At 43.4% G+C, this 22,764-nt stretch overlaps 1 long non-coding RNA gene across 1 annotated transcript in view; it reads right to left on the bottom strand.

The window, feature by feature from the left end:
• Nucleotides 1-960: 960 nt before the first annotated feature.
• The window catches only part of LOC141134626 (uncharacterized), a 58,660-nt gene continuing 36,856 nt past the window's right edge, over nucleotides 961-22,764 (bottom strand). Inside the window, exon 3 of the long non-coding RNA XR_012243244.1 lies at nucleotides 961-1,386. This is a non-coding gene — a long non-coding RNA (uncharacterized lncRNA). The remainder of the gene's footprint in view (nucleotides 1,387-22,764) is intronic.

Genomic DNA, 22,764 nt, shown 5'->3' with positions numbered 1-22,764 from the left:
AAAGTTGCGGGTTTTTATCTTTAGCGGAACGAAGATTCTGCATTGTGCGTTCTTAACCTTGCGCCTAAGCACCTGCCCTGTATTTATGTGGAGGAGGAGTGTAGAGGAAGAGGGGAATCAGAATGAAGTACTATATATTATATCCTCAGTATGCTCTGCCACTACACCAAATGGGGACGTGTGCAATATGCCCTCTACTCTGAAGTCCAATGACTCAAAGAAAGTGCCACCAAACAACTTGCCCCTCAGTTGACAAGAACACAGGATATTACGACTGAGCACACTGTTGATACTGATGAAACTGCACCTCATTAAGAAGTATAACTGGAGTGTGAATGAGTCCCTTTCCCCCTCCCTTCCCCCTCCTGACACCGTAACAGATTGAACCACTCAGCTGGATATATAGAGCAGTGGGGGTAGTATATGATAATGCGAGGCTACCTGATTAGCCTAGACCCAGGGTGTTACGTGGGGGGTATCTTCACCCTAATGGCCAGGGCATACTAATACTACTAATACTACTAATACCCCTCCAAACACACCTTTTCCCCTCCTGGCACCATAGCTCAAACAATCCTCGCAGCTTCGTATAGAGAGCAATGTGAAGAGTACAAAGCAGCCTGAACACTGCCGGTATATACTTCCGGTTTCCCTTATTAGATTAAGCGTTACCTGCTTTGTGGCATAGGTTTCTGCACTCCGGTCCACTTACTGTACCCCTCTGTCGGAGAGTCTCTGGATGATAATCCGCTGCACAGTCCTGCGTGGTCCCGAGTGTGGCTAGACACCTCTCGCACATCCACTCTGCTGTCCCAAGCCGTCCCGAGCTTCCACCTGTAGATAGGGATGAGCATCTTCCTGGGGATCCCCAGGCTCGTGCCGCCCAGCAGAGATGAAGGGTGCTAATAAGAGGACAGGAGGTAGGTCTCTGTATCTACTGATGACTTCCATCCAAGCCTGGGTATGCCGACAGGGAGAGCGCTCGACTATACGGAGGAGTGGAACGGAGGGTGGGGAGAGCGGCACAGCGTTCACTCACTCACTCCATCTCACAGCCCCACACACACCCAATCATCCGGTCACGCCCCCTAACCGATAATGAAACTTTAATGAACAACCCTATGGGGGATGTAACATTGCAGTGGGGAAGACTGCAACATTACTTTTGAGCAGGGTTAACAATATCTTTGGCAGTTTGTGTAAAGAAAGTCCCAGATGAAAGTCTCTCGTCCACTTGGTCATAAGGAAATGCTCAGATGAAAGTCCACTCCAATTCAGCCACCATTAGGAAATCATCTGCATCTTCCTCAGGTTCTCTTCTGGTCTGCCTCCTCCCATCTAGCATGGTAATCTGCTCTGCCTGCTCCACCTCTCGATGCTCAGTACCTGAAAAGAGTAAGACAAAGCAGATTAAATGTTCCTTCCAAAAACATAGCTCACTGCTCACATTTCTCTATCTGCCCATTTCTAACTGCAAAACTATTGTAGGGTGCCCACTGTTTCCTTGAAACACTTTCATGGAAAGGCATTGACTTCCAACGTAATGAAAATACTTGCATGTCTCTCTGTGCTGTGCTGGGAAGAACACAGGCCTTCACAGCATTTTATGGCAACAGAAACACTTAATGTGACTGAATCTACCATCCCCAACCACTTGCTTCCACTTCTTAAGCAATGCTGGTGTAGGAATCCCATCTATTTTCTCTCTAGGGACCCCCACCTTAAGTAAATCATTTGACATGTGTCTCCTGGAGATCATAGGCCTTGCCTTCCTTGTATCTGACCCAACTCGGCCATTTGAGCTGATCAAATCCTCAGCTTCCCACTTATGGGAAGTAATAGTGGCACATGTCCTACTTCTGCTTACAGCAATCATGTCCAAAGTCTGGCCCTCGGGCCAATCGCGGCCTGCGTTCAGGTTTTGAACGGCCCGCCTGGTTATTTGGACATGTTTATCTTTTGTGGCCCCCAACAATCTCCCAGCACCGGGGCCACAAAAGATATATATGCTGGCTGCCTTGGAGGGGACAGGGAAGAGGCGGGACGAGTGCCGTACACATAGGAGAATTTCCTGTTTACACCGCAGCCTCTGTAATAGGAAGTCCCGTCTCCTGCGCTGCCATTGGATGACTGTTCTGTCCATCATAGGTGGCAGAACTTTGTAATAAAGAGGCCACAGAGAAAACAGGAGTTTCTCCTGTATGTAATCTTTTGGCGCTTGTCCCTCCCCCCATCCCCTCCGAGGCTGCAGATGGATGGGCATCAAACAGGCTGCACTGATGGCAATGGTGGGTGCTGCATTCCTGGCAATGGTGGGTGCTGCATTCCTGGCAATGGTGGGTGCTGCATTCCTGGAAATGGTGGGTGCTGCATTCATGGCACTTTTGAGGCTTCAGTTGGGCACTGACCCTTACTTTGCTTCACAGTTCTTTATTTAAAATGTAAGTTTTTTTTTTCCTGAAACTTCCCTCTTAAAGTGATATACGCCAATAGATACGGTAAATCCAAATAACATGCCTGAGCTCATCTCTTTACTCACACACACAGCCACAAAGGCAAGAGAATTCTTGTTGGGCAGTGTATTAGTGCTCGAACGAACACACTTAGACCAAATTTTAATGGTTCAAAGAATGTCAGGCAAAATGGTCGTCCCTCACGTATGTTCACTTCATCAAATCTGGCCCTCTTTGAAAAAAGTTTGGACACCCCTGGCTTACAGGCTTCGGGCCCTTGTCCTTTGTTAGGGCATCATTAGACTTGATTATGAGGGCTGCACACCGCTCATTCAAATCTTCAGCTCTGCCTACAGGGGTTTGAACACACTTCAAAGCCACTGCAGGTTTAACTTTGATTAGCCTACTTTCTAAATCTTTTGCCATGCTTGCAGTTTCTTCCAAACACTTGGATGCTACTGTAAGCTGCTCCTTCAGTAAATCCTTTTCTAATTCTACCTTTTCCCTCTTTTCAGAATTAATATGTAGAGCATGCAGGAAGTACAAACCAAACACAGCAACTGCCCGCATCTCTCCCTTACTGAACCCAAAACTTTGGAGACTAAAATCTGAGGAAAGATCAGAGATTCCATCCCAAGCTCTGTTCAAAGGAGAAGCATATCCAGCCAGCTCCTTTACAACAGACATCCACTGACTATTTCTGGTCCAGGTAGGAAGGGTGCACACCTTCAAGTCCTGGACATCAGAAACCTTTGCAGCCTTATGCCGCGTACACACGAGCGGACTTTACGGCGGACTTTGCCCGGCGGACTGGATTTCGTCGGACAATTCGATGTGTGTGGGCTCCAGCGGACTTTGTTTTCTCAAAAGTTGGACGGACTTAGATTTTAAACTTGTTTAAAATTTATCCGTTGAAATCGAGTCCGGTCGAAAAGTCCGCTCGTCTGTATGCTAGTTCGACGGACAAAAAGGCACGCTAGGGCAGCTATTGGCTACTGGCTATGAACTTCCTTGTTTTAGTCCGGTCGTACGTCATCACGTACGAATTCGACGGACTTTGGTGGATTGTGTGTAGGCAAGTCCGTTCATTCACAAAGTCCGTCGGAAAGTACGTCGAAAAATCCGCCGGGCAAAGTCCGCCGTAAAGTCCGACCGTGTGTACGCGGCATTACTCTTCCTAAACAGTGTACACAGCATTTTCCCCCAGCACAAGCAACAAAACACACCACAGAAAACAGGTCTGCTTCAGTTGAGATTTTAGCACAACTCCCGGACGAGCCCCCAAATGTTATGCTTTGCTTCTATCTTTTAAAGTTCTTGCAGTAAAACCAATGAAGTTCTGTAGTGTATCAATGCTTTACTAAACAGGAAAGACTGCACAAATAACTGTAGCATACACAATACAACACAACTCGTAGCTTACAAAAATATGCCTACAAATGTAAACATGTACAATATGTACGCATTAAGTAAACTAAATAGTTACTCAACTTAGGGTTTACATCGCCAAAGTTTTCGAGCTCATCACATCCATGTCTTCCTCTTTGTCCTTCCAAACACATCTCTTGTCCAAACAGGTTTCTTTCAAAAGCTCCCCAAGCCCCTCCCACCAACTTCCTGCATATCAATGAAGGGGAAGAGCCTCTGTAAACATATATGCTCTTAAATAATATATCTAACTCCAAATTATTGCAATAAAGTCACTATACAAATGGCCACAGCAACACATCTTTTTTAAAACCTATGATTTTGGAATGGGATGTCCAGCAAGCTCTTATACTTGTATTGGTCAGGTGTCAACAAACTTCTGGCCATATAACGAATCTCTGGGTTTTGCTGTTACTGTGGGACTATGGCAGGAAGGTCTCTTCCATTCAGAGCAGATTATCATCACTGGATCCTGGATACAATCTTTAGTGCTCAAAGCAACACCCCATTGCTAGGATCCCCTCTGCTACACAGAACATTACATTTTTTTTATACTGGTCCTCACCTTACCAACAATAGTGTGACAATGTATGAATTAAATGAAATAAATGTATTTCTACTGATATAGGGAAAATAATGTGGGGACAATAACCATACAGGAAAAAGTTGCATTCAGTTATCTGCCACGACATTTAATCAGCAACAGAATATAGTTAAATAGTATGCCAGGTTGAAAACCTACACCTATATTGTCCAACCTATAGACAAAAATAAATAAATTATAGATTTGCATCCTCAGAACCCTAAACATGCAGTTGAACCGGAGGAAGACCAATAAATACTCTCAGTATGTGGTTCAGCCCTGGTTCACATTGATGCTACTTTGAAATTGCGCTACTTCACTTGAAGTAGCACGATTTCAAAGTAGCAAGGTCAGCGCGATTTCAGGTGCTACTTGATAGACATGTGTGTGACTTAATGCACAGATGTCTATTGAAGTCGCACCTGATAGTAGTGCAGGAACTACTTTTGCAAATTGGTGCGGTGCCATTGACTCCAATAGGCTGCGACTTGTCATGCGATTTGATCTCTCAAATCGCATGACAAATCGCTCCAATGTGAACCTAGGTTCAATGTGGAAACAATCCTTACTGATCCCCTAACACAATCAGTTACACAGGCAGCATAAAAATATTTTCATATGTTTTTACCATTCCTTACCATACTACAAATATATCTTAGTTTCCTGACTTTCTCCCTATTGGAGACATTTCCCATTACTTCCAATGTGACAGCAAGTGAAATCTGGGACACATTTAGAAATAAGAACATGACAGAGCACATTTTCCGAACCTATAATTATTAGTCTAGAAGCCTCACACACCTGAGTATTTCTTGACCTTGCCATCTAAATGTCTGACATAACCCCCAACAGCACAAGAAAAATTCCATTATCTAAAATGCAAATGGGGGACCTGTAGAAAAAATAAGGTCACTTACTTCGCTCTGTGCCTTCTCTCTCATTTCAGCAACTAGTGAGAAAACTCCCGTCATTCAGCATCTAGTGGTAAGATGGCTCAGATGTTAGCATTGGAGATTAGTATGAGCGAAATTGAGAGTTTTTAATTTCCCCAAAATTTCTTCCAAAATCAGGTGATTCATTATGTTTGGGGAAATTCACTGATATCCAAGAGGAAGGGAAAATTATGTTTTTAAAGTGGTTGTAAAGGTTCTTCTCTTTTTTTTTTTTTTTTTTTTTAAATTTATGATAAGCATGTTATACTTGCCCATTCTGTGCATTGACTTTGCACAGGGCAACCCTGATCCTCCTCTTCTGGGGTCCCATGCTGGCACTCCTGGCTCCTCCTCCCTCCCAAGTTCCGAGAGAGAGAGAGAGAGAGAGAGAGAGAGAGAGAGAGAGAGAGAGAGAGAGAGAGAGAGAGAGAGAGAGAGAGAGAGAGAGAGAGAGAGAGAGAGAGAGAGAGGAGCTGATCATGGGCACAGCACTGGATCGAGATCAGGCTCAGGTAAGTATTATTATTATTATTATTATTCAGGATTCATATAGCGCCAACAGTTTTCTCAGCGTTTTACAAAATTAAGTATTTAAGGGATCTGGGGAGGTAGTAGAACATGAAGGGGTTTTTTTTACCTTAATGCAGAGAATGTATTAAAGTTAAAAAAAACCTTTTACCTTTATAACTATTTTAAGAGTGCAATGAGCTTTAAAACGGCTGCTTCCTAGCCTTGTTGTTTTATGTTTATTTGTTGTTTGTTTTTTCTCTTCCTGTAAAAAAAAAAAAAGATAGTGGAAAAATAATGAACAAAAATACAAAAAAACACAAAATGACAAAAACGAAACTACCCTAAATAAACAAAAAAACCCCTCAAATAAAATAAGAAATATATATTTTTTTTCAAGCTAGTTCTGCCTAGGGCAACTCATTTAGCTAAATTTAAGTTTCCCTTTGGTGAGAATTTGCAATTTTGTGGCAACATTTTGCTGAAATCACTTCCCTCTTCCCTACTAGAGACTTGTGGGACTGGGTTCAAGTACCACCAAGGCCTTACTACCAGGGACACTATTACAATACTCATATTCCCCCAATGTTTGTGTGGGATCCTCAGGGTGCTTCAGTGTCCTTGTTCAAAAGCATACTGATAAGTTACTTGCTTCCCACCCAAAACTGTCACCTCATTAAAAGGACATTAGACTGTAAGCTCTTTGGGCGCAGAGACTGATGTGCATTCCGACATGAAATATGACACTGATGCATTAATAAAATAAATATGTCATGCCACATCTGGTGCCTCTGTCCCCTTTCTTTTTATTTATCCTGCAGTGTATTGATCCCTGGTGTTATCTCTCAGACTTAGCTTATAGGCACCTGAAGGACAGACAAGACACAGACTGGTTCATCTATAAAAAAGAAAACTGAAAAAAGGAAAGTGTCTGCAGATATAAGAATGAATGAAAATCCATCACATGGGAACACGCTGAAAAAGTTCTTTGTTTGACCTTGGTTTTTGGATCACATAGCGTACACCACTTCAGTATTTTTCCAGAAATTTTATCAAGTTTACATCACTGTTACAACTGTCACGTTGCTTGTGTTTCACCTGTAATCCTGTTCTTTAGTCCGAGACTCGGTTTACATACAGTGGATATAAAAAGTCTACATACCCCTGTTATAATGTCAGGTTTTTGTGATGTAAAAAAATAAGACAAAGATAAATCATTTCAGAACTTTTTCCACCTTTGATGTGACCTATAAACTGTACAACTCAATTGAAAAACAAACTGAAATCTTTTTGGGAGGGGAAGTAAAAAAAATAAAATAATGTGGTTGCAAAAGTGTGCACACCCTCTTATAACTGGGGTTGTAGCTGTGTTCAGAATTAAGCAATCACATTCAAACTCATGTTAAATAGGAGTCACACCTGTCATCATTTAAAGTGCCTCTGATTAACCCCAAATAAAGTTCAGCTGTTCTAGTAGGTCTTTCCTGACCTTTTCTTAGTCACATCCTACAGCAAAAGCCATGGTCCGCAGAGAGCTTCCAAAGCATCAGAGGGATCTCGTTGTTAAAAGGTATCAGTCAGGAGAAGGATACAAAGAATTTCCAAGGCATTAGATATACCATGGAACACAGTGAAGACAGTCATCGTCAAGTGGAGAAAATATGGCACAACAGTGACATTACTAAGAACTGGATGTCCCTCCAAAATTGATGAAAAGACAAGAAGAAATCTGGTCAGGGAGGCTGCCAATAGGCCTACAGTAACATTAAAGGAGCTGCAGGAATATCTGGCAAGTACTGGCTGTGTGGTACATGTAACAACAATCTCCCATATTCTTCATATGTCTGGGCTATGGGGTAGAGTGGCAAGACTGAAGCCTTTTCTTTCTAAAGCCGTGTACACACGAGTGGAATGTCCGACAGAAAAAATCAGACGGAAGCTTTTCATCGTCTATTCTGATCGTGGGTATGCCTCATCGGACTTTTTTTTTTGAAAATTCTGACGGACCTAGAAATGGAACATGTTCTATATATTTCCGACTGAACCAATTCCTATCGGGATAACCGATTGTCTGTATGCTGTTCCGACGGACCAAAAACGACGCATGCTCTGAAGCAAGTACGAGATGGAAGCTATTGGCTACTGGCTATTGAACTTCCTTTTTCTAGTCCCCGTCGTACGTGTTGTACGTCACCGCGTTCCGAACGATCGGACTTTGGTGTGACCATGTGTAGGCAAGACCGCTTGAGCGGAATTCCGTTGGAGTCCTGTCGGAGAAACCTTCGGAGTTTATTCCAACGGCAAAACCGGTCGTGTGTATGTGGCATAAGAAACATCCAAGCCTGGCTAAATTTTGTAAAAACACATCTGAAGTCTCCCAAAAGCATGTGGGAAAATGTGTTATGGTCTGAGGAAACCAAGGTTGAACTTTTGTTGACTATGGCCCCTTTCACACGGACGGACCGTCTATCCGTTTTTCTTCCATCTGTCAACGGATGACAATGCATTCCTATGGGCGAACGGATGACCATCCGTTACCATCAGTTAACCTCCACTTCCGTTTTTATCCAGTTTTTTTTTTTAACGTACAAAGCTACGTCCAGATCCGTCAAAACGGATATTAACTGACAATGTCCATCAACGTCCGATCAGTTAAGATCCGTTTTGAAAAAATAATTCATAGTTCATACTTTGACAAATAAAAAAACAAAGTGAAAAAACCTTTATTTTAAAAGGGTTATGCAGAATAATAAAACTAAAACTGTTTAAACATATCATGTGCTTTTGTGTCTTTTTATACTATCAAAACACAATGAAATAACCAAATGAATTAATTCATAAATTTAAATTTGCACTGCATTAATTATATATATATATATATATATATATATATATATATATATATATATATATTGGTACTGCCATGGAACGTCTCCTGATGGAGATAGAAAGTAGTCAGCAAATTGTTCACGCATGGCAATGTAGGATGGGAGGAGCAATGCTTTCTGAGTAATTTCCTTAAAGGCACAGAAACTGCTGTAAACGGATGAAAAAAATGGATGTATACGTGTACATTAACAGATGAAAACGGATATTAACCACTTCCCGCCCACGGACGTCATATGACGTCCTGGGCTTTGGGCGGGTATATCTGAATGATGCCTGTAGTTACAGACATCATTCAGATATTGCCGGTTTCAGCCGGCGAATCTCTACACCATAGGAACGATTATAGCGGCCGTTCTACCGCTTGATCGTTCCTATGGGAGGCGAGAGGGGACGTCCCGTCCCCCCCCCCCCCCTCCCGCCGCCCTCCGGTGCTTGCGGATCCGCCGGCGCCGGATGTAGATCATAGAGATTTCCGGTGGACCAGATGGTCGCCGGAGTCTCTATGATCATCGGAGGCCGCTCCATTCAAAAAAACGGCGCTGCTTCGGCTGGGAAGCGGTGATCGTTTTTTTTTTTTTTTTTTTTTTTTTTTTAATTTTAGGCTTCCCAGCCCAGTGGTGAGATATGGGGTCTTATTGACCCCATATCTCACTATTAAGAGGACCTGTCATGTTATATTCCTATTACAAGGGATGTTTACATTCCTTGTAATAGGAAAAAAGTGATCAAAAATGTTTTTTTTTTTCAAAAAAATGTAAAAAAAAAAAAAAAAAAAAAATATAATTATCAATAAAAAAAAAAATTAAAAAATTTTGAAGCGCCGCTGTCCCCGTGTGCTCGCACGCAGAAGCGAACGCATACGTAAGTCCCGCCCACATATGAAAACGGTGTTCAAACCATACATGTGAGGTATCGCCACGAACGTTGGAGCGAGAGCAATCATTTTGTCACTAGACCTCCTCTGTAACTCAAAACATGTAACCAGTAAAAAAATTTCAAGTGTCGCCTATGGGGATTTTTAAGTACCGAACATTGGCGCCATTCTACGAGCGTGTGCAATTTTGAAGCGTGACATGTTAGGTATCTATTTACTCGGCGTAACTTCATCTTTCACAATATGCAAAAACATTGGGCTAACTTTACCGTTTTTTTTTTTTAAAACACAAAACCGTTTTATTCCCCAAAAAAACGCGTTCGAAAAATTCCTGCGCAAATACCGTGTGAGATAAAAAGTTGTAACAACTGCCATTGTATTCTCTAGGGTTTTTGCTAAAAAAACATATATAATGTTTGGGGGTTCTATGTAATTTTCTAGCAAAAAAATTATGATTTTTACAGGAGGAGAGAAATGTCAGAATTGGCCTGGTAAGGAAGTGGTTAAAGGAACGGAAGACGGGTGAAAACGGGGATTAACGGAATGGAAGACGGATGAAGCAACGGATAAGAACTGATACGTTTTTAACGTGGCTAAACTGATGGTGCCCGTGTGAAAGGGGCCTATAATTCCAAAAGATAGGTTTGGAGCAAAAACAACACTGCACATCACCAAAAGAACACCATACCCACAGTAAAACATGGTGGTGGCAGCATCATGCTTTGGGGCTGTTTTTTCTTCAGCTAGAACAGGGGCCTTAATCAAGGTAGAGGGAATTATGAACAGTTCCAAATACCATTCAATATTGGCACAAAACCTTCAGGCTTCTGCTAGAAAGCTGAACATGAAGAGGAACTTTACCTTTCAGCAATGGAACAACTCAAAACAACAAAGGAATGGCCCAGCCAGAGCTCAGACCTGAATCTGATTCAGTGATCTGAAGAGGGCTGTGCACAGGAGATGTCCTCGCAATCTGACAGATTTGGAGTGTTTTTGCAAAAAGAGTGGGCAAATATTGCCAAGTCAAGATGTGCCATGCTGATAGACTCCTATCCAAAAAGACTGAGTGCTGTAATAAAATCAAAAGGTGCTTCAACAAAGTATTAGTGTAAGGGTGTGCACACGTATGCAACCATATTATTGATTATTTATTTTTTACTTCCCTCCACCTAAAAGATTTCAGTTTGATGTTCAACTGAGTTGTACAGTTTATAGGTCACATTAATGGTGTAAAAAAATCTGAAATGATTTATCTTTGTCTCATTTTTTTTTACATCACAGAAACCTGAATGTTAAATTAATGACACCCCAAAACAGGTCGTATAACGCAGTGCTATTTGAAGAATCTAATCTAATTCTGGTGCATTAAAAAAAAAATGCGCCCCCTATTATTATACACCCCAAATCAGACAAGGCTAGCTCTATTGCACTTTGAGGGGAGCAGCTTATATATATTTATAATTTTCTAGAACTAGCTCATTTAGCTATTCCATAGTGCGAGGTTCTTTTATTTTTCAAAAAAAAAAAAAGATGCCTGCACCTTTTTTGTGCGGTGTGCATTTAGCCCAAACAAAATGAATGGGCTCATATTGTACTGCAAAGAACCATATGTAATTTGAATAGGAATGCAGTGCAATTCCTATCCGAATCACATGCGGCGTCCCATACTGCATATATGTGAACAAAGGGTGTAAAGACTGTACTAGCAGTGTGACAGTTCTGGCATTTGCCAGAAGCGACAGTCTGTTAAAGCTTTAGGGGGATGCTAGTCTCTTACAGAATAACAGCCTACTCCTTTGCTCACCCATCTTTCTTAAAACCTAATTGCATGAACAGTTTTTTATTTTTTTTAAATTTGGGTCAGCCTTTATTAAAACAAAAAAGCAGCTCTCACTGCAATACTAACTTCTTCTTTGATTCTGTTCCCCACAGACTCACGGCCATGGGATCCAGTTCCCCTATTTATCCAGATTGCCTAATATCATTCATCCCACACCCTGTAAGGAATCAGGGGAATGGTGCCATGTCATTATGTTGCATTATTTTTTGCAGAATTCAAGACTCCTCATACAAAAAGGCTTCTTTACAGTAAAAGCTGTGGAAAAGGCCTGCCCGGGTGCTGTAGATTGCTTCAAAACAATGGTTTCAAAGGCATATATAAATAAATATAAGCAGCTATTATTACCAGGGGTACTAGTCAACTAGTTTCTGTAACCTACGAAATAAAGCTTTTTTTTTTTTTTTTTTTTTGTGTCCCTGTTGCTGTTTTTTTTACCCACTTCCTGTCTGATGAAACCATTCTCACTGGGACAGTAAATGAGAGAAAATCTTAGTAATGGAGCCCCAGATAGCAGTAATACAGGGGTTCTGATATTTCCCCAATCTGTAAAAAAACAAAGTGTTGAATGAATATACACTTTAAATGAACATTTAAGGATAGAAAAAGATTATGCAGCATTAAGAGAACGTTTATTTGCTACAGGGTGAGTACAACACAGGCAAGCGTACGCCTTTAGGCTATAAGGTATTAGTCGTAGCATTGTTACTGTGGACAAACATGTTTGTCCACAGTAAAAATGCAATGACTAAGGCCTTATGGCTGAAATGCGTAAGTGTATCTATGATGTACGCACCCTGAAACAAATAAATATTTTTGCAATTGGATGATTTTGGGTCACCAGCTCTTCATCTCATGGACCCCCAGGTGGGTTTGATTGCCTACAAATATCCCCGCTTGGATCAGTTGGTTCAGCTGTTCGTTGGTTGCTGTCTGTGGGTTGCTGCAGTTTCAACTCCTTTCTATTTCCCTTTGGAATCACACAGGTACATTCCTTGTGGCTTTTTGCCTTCAGTAAGTGGTGTTTTCATATACCTCTCCCCCAGTTCTGCTGCTTCTAAGAAGCCTAGGTACATTCATTTCCCTATTTTTCCGTTCCCTCTGCACCTAGCTGGGCTGTTCACACTATGGCTATCACCCACCCACCATCTTCTCATCACAATTGCTCCCAAGTGGTTGTCACTATTCACTATGGATTATTCCAATATGGTTATTCACCATTTATCCCACTCCAGTTATACATTTTTCACAGACACTTTGGAGCTATTACTAGGCAACACCAGCCACGACAGCATGGACTTCCTTATCCTTGTGGAGAATTGTGGGTTTTCGCCATCCTGGGGGTCCTTTCCACCTCAGCTCCTGGTACAGACATTCGAGATGCCTTCCAGCTGTCCAGTATCCTGCTCTGACAGTTTGAATCAGTATGTAAGTAAGGGGATGGACATCTTCCCTCCTACGCTCCTTTTTTGCTCCTTTTTAACTCTCCCAGCCATTGGGGTTAATATACGATCATCCTTTTTTATAAAAAAAAAATGTTTCCGGAATTGTCCTATGCATCTGCTCCTGATAAGGCAGTTTAACCCCCGAAACACGTTGCGTTTTTCAAGATACACATCATGGCTTGATCTATGATGGAATTTATCTTTTCCAAATGTGTTTTGTTTTTATATGATTCTGTATATGGAGCAACATTGGTACGTGATATTTCACACCTATAGTGTCATGTTTCCCCTTGTTACACTAGATGTTATGCACTGACTCATGGTAATTTCACCAGCATAACATTTCCACAGTCATTTTTATATTTTGATCTACCATGTTATGTACATAATTGTTCAATAAATATTTTTGCTTCTACATCTGGTTCCTTTATGTGCCTCATTTAAAGTCCAAAACCCCCTTTATTACCCAGCTCTTCATCTCTTTAATTTCTGCATTCAAGTATGAGTGAAAGACATCATTAGCCTGAGCACCGAAACCTCAAATTTTTTTCAGGACCCTAATTAAAGCGCTGCTTTCCTTTATATTGTATTATGGGGATTATACTGCTTTTCCTGGTTCAGATTTGCCTGTGATATGAAATTGAAATGCCTTTGTTAAAGTGGAGCTCCACACAAAAGGGGACATTCCACTTCCCTCCCCTGCCACATTTGGCACTTTTTTGGGGGGGGAGCGGGTACAAGGTTTTGACAGGTACCCACTCCACTTCTGGCTTAGATGTGCCACGGCTATCTGAGCTGAAAGTTCGCCCCTCCCTTCCCTCGCAGTCTTCTGGGACACATCACAGCTCCCAGAAGGCTACGGGACCATTCACAAAGTGCAGCGCGGCTCGTGCACATGCAATAGGAAACCTGTTTTTTCTACTTGCTATGCCAGTGCCTGCACCCAAAGCTGACTGAAGAATCGGTTCAGGTGAGTACATCGTTGGATCTCTGGACAGGTTTTTAATTTTTTGGGGGGTCACACACCTAGAACAAATATGTGGAAAATTAAATTGTATTTTTCAAGGATTGAAACCAGTGGCGGCTGGTGCTCAATTTTCTTAGGGGGGTGGCCCATGGCCCCCTTAGCCAGTCAATCCACCACCCCCCCCACCCCAGCCAGTCAACCAACCACATAACCCCCCCTCCAGCACTTAATCAATTGCTGCTCCCCCATCACTCGCCCACCAGCCACGCACTTACCCTATCCAGGTCGTGGCTTCGGCGGCTCCCCCCCCCGCGTCTCCTCCCGAGTCCCGGTGGTCACTTCTCCTCCCGGCCAATCAGGAGTTAGGACTCGTGGCCAATCAGGTCTTAGGACTCCAAGACTCTTGGCCAATCGGGTCTCAGGACTCGCTTTCTGATTGCCCGGGAGGAGAAGCAGGAAAACCTTAGCGAATATTAAATCGCTAATGTCACACAACTGGGTGGGCTCCGGGCACAGTGCTCAGCATCCCGAGCCTACCCTTTTTGAAGCCAACTAGAGCCTCCGGCTCTAATCATGTGCTTCAACAGAAAAAAAAACTATTGGAATCCATGCGTCCGGGGCCCTGTATGTAGACTAGGGGCCAGGCGCATGGATTAGGGGGGCGGCGCCAATGAGCCTTGCATGAGCGTCCGCCATTGATTGAAACCCTAGGTTGCCATCCTGATTTGGACTTTAACCACCTCCCCTTGCCTCATTTTCCTTACATAAAGGGCTGTTACTTACATAAACATTCATTTAGAAATTCTGAATTGCATACCTTTTCTGGTCCAGTGAACTGTATAATTTGCACGATGACCAGACAACTAGCATTATCAAAAGGAAAGATCAGTCGTGGTAGCCTAGGTGTCTCTCCAAGCACAGGCCTCTTTTGTAAAGTTTTTTTTTTCATCGTTTTCTGAAACTGTGTTGGTCACTTTAAATACTAAATGTACTTATCCGTGGCCTTCTTTACAGGAAATAGTTTGTTATATGTGTATGTACCTGCAAGGTCTTCCAATGTGTATTACATAAGACTGTAACAATGGTGACTGCAGAGAGACAAAGGAAGTAGTGGGCCGAGGTACAAACATACAAAACAGACTAACAAATGGAGATAATGTACGCTGGCACTGTGACTCATATTGCAGAGCTGACTCATTAACGAAAGACCCTTTGCTGATTTACAAGACACGGAGTGTATGAGGCACTGTGAATTTCACAGTAAAAAAGTAAAAATGGGAGAATTGTGAAGGGTATGGAGCTCGCCCCATTGTCTCTTCAGTGTGCATGGAGCACCGTGTAGCTTTTATTTCATCTCCCAGGTGTACTGAAAGCTGAACTCTGGCAGATATAAAAGACACAAATTAACACAGCTCTGTAATCATTAATATATCATTAAGAATGTATTTTTTTTTTTAAATGCAAGCATTGTAAGTACTTAAATTTGACCTGATATCAGCCTCTTGCAGTTCCTGTACAGCGAGGCTGGAGCATGAGAGGAAAAAGCAGTACAAGGTGCTAGTCATTTCAATGCTGACAAGACGCATGCTCATAGGAGGAGACAGTACAGTGACAAAGAAATGAGCTCAACACTGTACTGCTTTTCTTTTCACTGTCCAATCACAGGCCGGGGTGGATCCAGGACATTCTGGGCTCAGAGGAAGTGGGTCGAATGATGCTAACTATTAGAACATCTAGAGGCAGAAAAAAGTATTGCAGGGGAAATCTCTGGATAGAACGTAAATATCACAACAAAAGCTGGTTCTATAATTTGATCTTTTAACAGACTATTCATTGTTGCCTTCTTATTTTTTTTCACTTTTGGACAGAGTGGGTAAGAAGTGAAACTCCTGTTGGGTTTTTACTGCTATCCTGAGTTTTACCCTCACTTCCTCTTTTGCTGACAATAGTACTATCAGACAGGAGTGGGGTTCTGGTCTAGCATGCTCAACAGTCTGCAGCCATCCCCCATAGCTATCTGACCACCCTGATGAGAAAATAGATGAAAATTGAATGAGGTCTAGTTGACAGTGCTCATCTCTGGCAGCAAGTGCACGCTGGAGACGAGCAGGGTTATTCAGCACAGCAGAGGGAGAGGTCAGCTCAATCACAACCCAAGTGGGGGCACTGACATAGCAGGGGATAAACCAGGGTAGACAGTGCACGTGTCTTGCCACACAATGGGTGATCTGATTCTCTGTTTTATTGTTATACTTTGCTAAGTAAGATTCTAAAAGAGATTGGCCCAGGGACGGGTGCTGTAGCTCCCCCATTGGAACGCCCATGAATTGGGCTTCAGCCTGGGGTGAAGCTGATAGCCATCACACAGACATGAAGAGGAGCTTTTACTGCACAATGAGGCAATGGATTCAAGCGATGTAAAGTGCTACATGCACAGGCCATAGGATCAGTGTCACAGCCAGGTAACTAGCATTTTCAGAAGGAGCAGGTCAGTAATGGCAGCAACCAAGCTTCCCTCACTACAGATCTCCTTTAACCGGCTAATGTTAGGTTGGGACAGGAGACGTGCAACTTATGTTCTTAAAGTGATTACGTCAAAGGAAATAAAAAAGTCAGGGTTGTGGACGGAATGCAGTGAATGTGAGCTGTGGGAATAGCCTACGTGAAACTGGAATGTTTATTTAGGAAAGAGGGACCGTGGTGACATGTCAAACTAGGGTTATTATTATATAACGCATAGTAACCACAGACTGTTTATACAACAAAATCCACAGCAGGATAATTTTATACACATGCAATGTTTAGCATACGCTTAATTGACATTAAAGTAGAGCTTTAGGCAAAATCATGAATGGCATATATATATTGTACAGACCTAGCGGGGGGGGGGGGGGGGGGGTTTCGTTCACACAGAATCCGATGCAGCCACCGGGATTGTGTGTAAAACTGACAAGCAGACATGACGGATGCCGGTGGGTGGAGGGGAGGGAGAAGAGTGGACACACGTTTGCTCTCTTCCCCTTCTTGTTGGTGACCCGGAAAGCGACGTGTATGACGTCACTTCCAGGTCACCCTGTCACTTTCCCCGGCCAGCATAGCCACGAAGGAATGTATTGTAATGCAATCTGCATTGCAATACATTCAGTGGAGCCCAGAGGAGACATGCAGGGTCTTTTAGAGAACCTGTCACCAAAAAATCATAACATTTGATGAAAAAAAAACGTACGAACGTAAGTTTGACTTGAACATCGGGTGTTCGCCCAATATCGAACATTATGGGGCGTTCGCGGGAAATTCAAGTGCCCGCGGAACATGCCATAATGAATGGCAAGACCGTCAATGGACTGCGAGATCGCAGTGCATTGACGGCTGCTGATTGGCCAAAGCATGCACCTGACCTGCATGCTTTGGCCAATCACAGCACGCTCTGCTGTGAGAGCCATGATTGGCCAAAGGCAGGGTGCCTTTGGCCAACCATGGTTCAGGGGGCTGAGTCCACGCCCCACACTATGTAAGGCTGCCTATACGGCAGCCATACATAGTTTTATGAATGAGAGCAGCAAAATGACATTTTGTAAAGGAAAACATGTCATTTAAAACTGCTTGCAGCTGTAATGTATTGCAGGATCCCGGCAATATAGATAAAAATCATTGAAAAAAACAGCATGGATCCCCTTCCCCAGTCCATTACCAGGCCCTTTGGGTCTGGTATGGATATTAAGGGGAATCCCGCACCAAAATAAAAAAATTGCGTGGGGGCCCCCCCAAAATCTATACCAGGCCCTTCAGGTCTGGTATGGATATTAAGGGGAACCCCACAGCAATTTTTTTTTTAAAAATGGCGTAGGGGCCCCCCCAAAAACCATACTGGTATGGATTTTAAGGGGAACCTCAAGCCATAATTTTAAAAAAATGGCGTATGCCCCCCCTAAAATCCATACCAGACCCTTATCCGAGCACTCAACCTGGCAGGCCACAGGAAAAGGGGGGGATGAGAGAGCTCCTCCTGAACCGTACCAGGCCACATGCCCTCAATATGGGGAGGATGCTTTGGGGTCCCCCCAAAACACCTTGTCCTCATGTTGATGGACAAGGGCCTTTTTCCCACAACTCTTGCCCGGTGGTTGTGGGGGTCTGCGGGCGGGGGCTTATCAGAATCTGGAAGCCCCCTTTAACAAGTGGACCCCCAGATCCTCCCACCCCCCCCCCCATGTGAATGGGTATCAGGTACATTGTACATGATAGGAGACAATTTGGGACAAGTCCTTCATTAAAAAAAAGAAAAAGTGTCCCGCCATGTCCATTCATCTTCAATCACAGCATCCGATGGACCGAGAAAAAAAAAATGGAAAAAACTCCTCCTCCGTGGGAGGCTCCCGCTGACTGCAGGCTTTCTCCATTGACAGCTGTTATATAGCTGAGGGCGGGGCCAGCTGGTGACGTAAACAGTGACCCCATCCCCTTTTGATGTCACGTGACATCATGTAACGTCAGAGGGGGGCCATTTACCATTCTGACACTTTTTTTGATGAATGTGTAGTACAATGTATACAACAGGTACAGTGTACACGATACCCATTCACATGGGGGGGGGGGTGGGATCTGGGGGTCCCCTTGTTAAAGGGGGCTTCCAGATTCCAATAAGCCCCTCCGCCCGCAGACCCCCACAACCACCGGGAAAGGGTTGTGGGGATGAGGCCCTTGTGACCATCAACATGGGGACAAGGTGTTTTAGGGGGGACCCCAAAGCATCCTCCCCATGTTGTGGGTATGTGGCCTGGTACGGTTCAGGAGGGGGGGGCGCTCTCTCACCCCCCCCTTTTACTGCAGCCTGCCAGGTTGTGTGCTTGGATAAGTATCTGGTATGGATTTTGAGGGGCCCTATGCCATTTTTTTTTACATTTTGGCTAGGGGGTTCCCCTTAAAATCCATGCCATACCTGAAGGGCCGCGTATGGATTTTGGGGGGATCCCTACGCCATTTTTAAAAAATTTTGTCACAGGGTTCCCCTTAATATCAATACCAGACCTGAAGGGCCTGGTATGGATTTGGGGGGGACCCTCACGCAATTTTTTTTTTTCATTTTGGTGTGGGGTTCCCATTAATATCCATACCAGACCCAAAGGGCCTGGTATTGCACTGGGGGGGAACCCATGCTGTTTTTTCAATGATTTTTATCTATATTGCCGAGATCCGACAATACATTACAGCCGTGAGTAGTTTTAAATTATTTTTTCCTTTAGAAATGTCATTTTGCTGTGGTACTGTTCTAAACACGGGAAATATGCGCTACTTTACAGGCATACTAAGTACAGCCCCAGGCACGATATTTAAAGGAATATTTCATTTTTATTGTTTCACTTTAAGCATTATTAAAATCACTGCTCCTGAAAAAACTGCCGTTTTTAAAACTTTTTTTTGCTTTGATACATGTCCCCTGAGGCAGGACCCGGGTTTATGGCAATAACTTGCATATAAGCCTTTAAAATGAGCACTTTTGATTTTCCATGTTCGAGTCATATAGACTTTAACGGTGTTCGCGTGTTCGTACTAATTTTTTGCCTGTTCGCATGTTCTGGTGCAAACCGAACCAGGGGGTGTTCGCCTCATTCCTAATTGCCGCGCACGGCAACTAAATATTCAATCGTTATAATATCTGTGAACAATTACTATGTATAAACAACATAAATACTGTGAACACTGTATGTATCCCAATACACAATGATACAGTAAAAACAGTTGCAACTTTTGTAAAAATAAATAGTGTCCTAATGTCCATTTATAGTTATAAACATAAGAAGAGTAGTTGACATGCGGTGCTTGTTGTGAGACACACTTGTGCCGCCTTTCCACCTGTACACACACCACACTCACTAGATATAGTGCCAATCTTTTCAAAGAAAGGCAAATCAACTCCTGGATGGTAACCACTTCTTAACTTGGACACTGCTGGCAGAGACGTAACTAGAACCTTCAGAGCCCCGGTGCAAAAAAACACAAAGGGCCCCCATGACCCCCCTCCCCTTTCCTTTCCATCGGTCCCAGGGCCCTTCCCTCTGAGCCTGGGGCCATCTCCTTAGTGGCATGGTGCTGCTCTGCAAGCACCCCACAACTGCATGCAATGCTCATGGTTATGGCATGCTAGTGCAGAGTTGAAAGGGTTAAAGCAGGCAGTGCAGAATGCGACGCCTCCTTACTGCCTGTCAAATGATCTATGAAGAGCAATCTGAATGCTAATTGCTCTTTAGAGGCTAAAGAAAGCCCTAGGTGAAATAAGTTAGAGAGACTGGAACTGCAGTGTTGGGGAATGGGCACATCGTGCCTATGAGCGAGAATGACAGTCTCCCCTTTCAGGCAGAAGTGGCAGAAGCCCGTGGTTTGAGTACAGCTGGGAGCCACAGATTCCTGCTTGTACCTGACAGAGGCTATTATCCTTTTTTTGATGCACAATCTCTTTAACCACTTCCCGCCCGGTCAATAGCATATTGACGTCCGGGAAGTGGTTCTGTTATCCTGACTGGGCGTCGTGTGACGTCCAGCAGGATAACATGCCGGTACGCGCCTGCGGGGGCGCACAGCACGACGATCGCGAGTGCGGCGTGTCAGTCTGACATGCCGCATCTCCGATCGTGATAAGAAGCCTCTGTCAGAGGCTTCTTACCACGTGATCAGCTGTGACCAATCATAGCTGATCTTCGCGTGAACCAGGAAGTGCCGGTAAACGGTATTCCTCGGTATGCGCTGACAGGGAAAGACAATCGGCTGCTCTCCCTGTCGGGGGGGGGGTCTGCGCTGATAATCAGCACAATGATTATCAGCACAGCCCCCTTAGATGTGCCAATCACATGCCAATAAGTGCCCAGCAGTGTCACCATAATAAAAGACTGCCAGTGCCCACCACAGTGCCAATCAGAGCCCACCACAGTGCCAGTCAGTGCCCATTACAGTGCCAATCAGTGCCCAGCAGTAACACCTGTCAGTAACACATCAGTGCTGCCCATCAGTACCACCTATCAGTGCCAATCAGTGCCGCCTGTCAGTGCCCATCAGTGCTGCCTGCAAGTGCGCATGGACGTCCTCCCAGAACCACACCCCCCCGCCCGCCCCCAGGGGTGCGTATCTAGCACGCTCTGTGATCGGGGTAAAGGGCCAATCATAGCAACCCTTTACCATGTGATCAGCTGTGTCCAATCACAGCTGATTACATGTAAACAAATTGCTGGTTATAGCCATTACTTTCCTCACACGCTGTCACAGCGTGAGGAGAAGAGAGCCGTAATATCAGTGCAGCCTCTTCAGTGCTCATCAGTGCCCATTAGTGCAGCCTCATCAGCGTACATCAGTGGAGAAAAATTACTTTTTTGCAAAATGTTATAACAGAAACTAAGAAAAAGTTTTTTTTTTTTAAACTTTCTCTTTTCATTTGTTCAGCAAAAAAGAAAAAATCCAGTGGTGATTAAACACCACCAAAGGAAAGCTTTATCTGTCTCAAAAAAATGATAAAAATGTAATATGGGTACAGTGTTGTATGACCGTGCAATTGTCATTTAAAGTGCGACAGCGCTGAAAGCTGAAAACCTGGCCTGGGCAGGAAGGTCGTGAAAGTGCCCAGTATAGAAGTGGTTAATGAGGAGATATTTGCCCTTATTATGTATTTGTTTCAAATTGGGGTTATTTAGCACAGAAGCAGGGCACTTATTTTCATTTTCATAATTAGTTTATTTTGTCATTTAAATGTTTTCATTGTACACTTTATAGTTCGGTATTATTACCCCAGTGCGGAGTGGGGAGAAATATTTATCATACGAAAAAATGTTTAACCAAGTTGACCACTGTAAGCACCCCCCCCCCCCCCCCTTTCCCCCTGGCAATGTTATATGGTTTGTTCAATTATTATGCATTGCATTGACATACCTTTGGACAGTGTGGTCATCTCCAGACTTGGCACCATCCACAGACAGCTTAACTCTTCAATAATACACACAAGTTTAATCCAATTCAATTTTATTTTAGCAGTATAGAGGATGTTTTTACAGTCTTTAGAAGTGTAGGAAGACAATGACTTTCCTGAGCTGTCTCTGCCAAGTACTAACACTGACTGAGGGAACATGGAAGAAGTTAGGTGGGTCTAGCTAGGACCAAACTAACTAGCACAAAACAGGAGGGGAGATCCAAAACCACCTCTAGATGTCAGCATACTGCAGAAAATGATAGCTATGCTGTTCAATACAATAAATAAAAGTACATACATACATTAAAAATACATAAATGTGGGGCAGAACATGATTTGCTTTAATACGCGTAACTGTCACTTTTGCTTGATAGTTTAGATTACATGTAAATGAAGAGAAAAATTGAAATAAAGGCAAGTATTCAGGATCCAATTGTTGTAATAGTGACTCCCCCCTTTCTGAGATATCTATGTCTGGCTTGAATGTAGTAAAGAAATGGCATCAGATAGCTAAACTCACCAGACACTTGACACCCACAAATATCTATATTGCATGCAAAACACTGAAGCAAACAAGACAATGCTGTAGATGTGATATTCACGTGTTTAAGGGTCAAAAATGTATATTGACTTTTCCTATCCTTAAAGAGGAACTGCAGTCTGCTCAGATAATGTGTAATAAAAACATCTTTGCCATTCTGAAGCTTCCCTCCAACCACTTTGCATATTATCATATATATACTGTGATTTTGTACTTGCCAAATATGCTGCAGAAATCTCCCTCCACTAAGTCTGGCTGCAGCCATTTTAACTGTGGGCAGCTGAAGCTGCTGCCTGTTCACTTCCTGGATTTACACAGACACACAGAGGCACACCTCCAGCTCTGCAGTCCTTCAGC

This window comes from Aquarana catesbeiana, linkage group LG03 (genome assembly GCF_042186555.1).
Source record: "Aquarana catesbeiana isolate 2022-GZ linkage group LG03, ASM4218655v1, whole genome shotgun sequence".
Taxonomy (NCBI): domain Eukaryota; kingdom Metazoa; phylum Chordata; class Amphibia; order Anura; family Ranidae; genus Aquarana; species Aquarana catesbeiana.
This window is presented reverse-complemented; position numbering and strand designations above follow the sequence as displayed.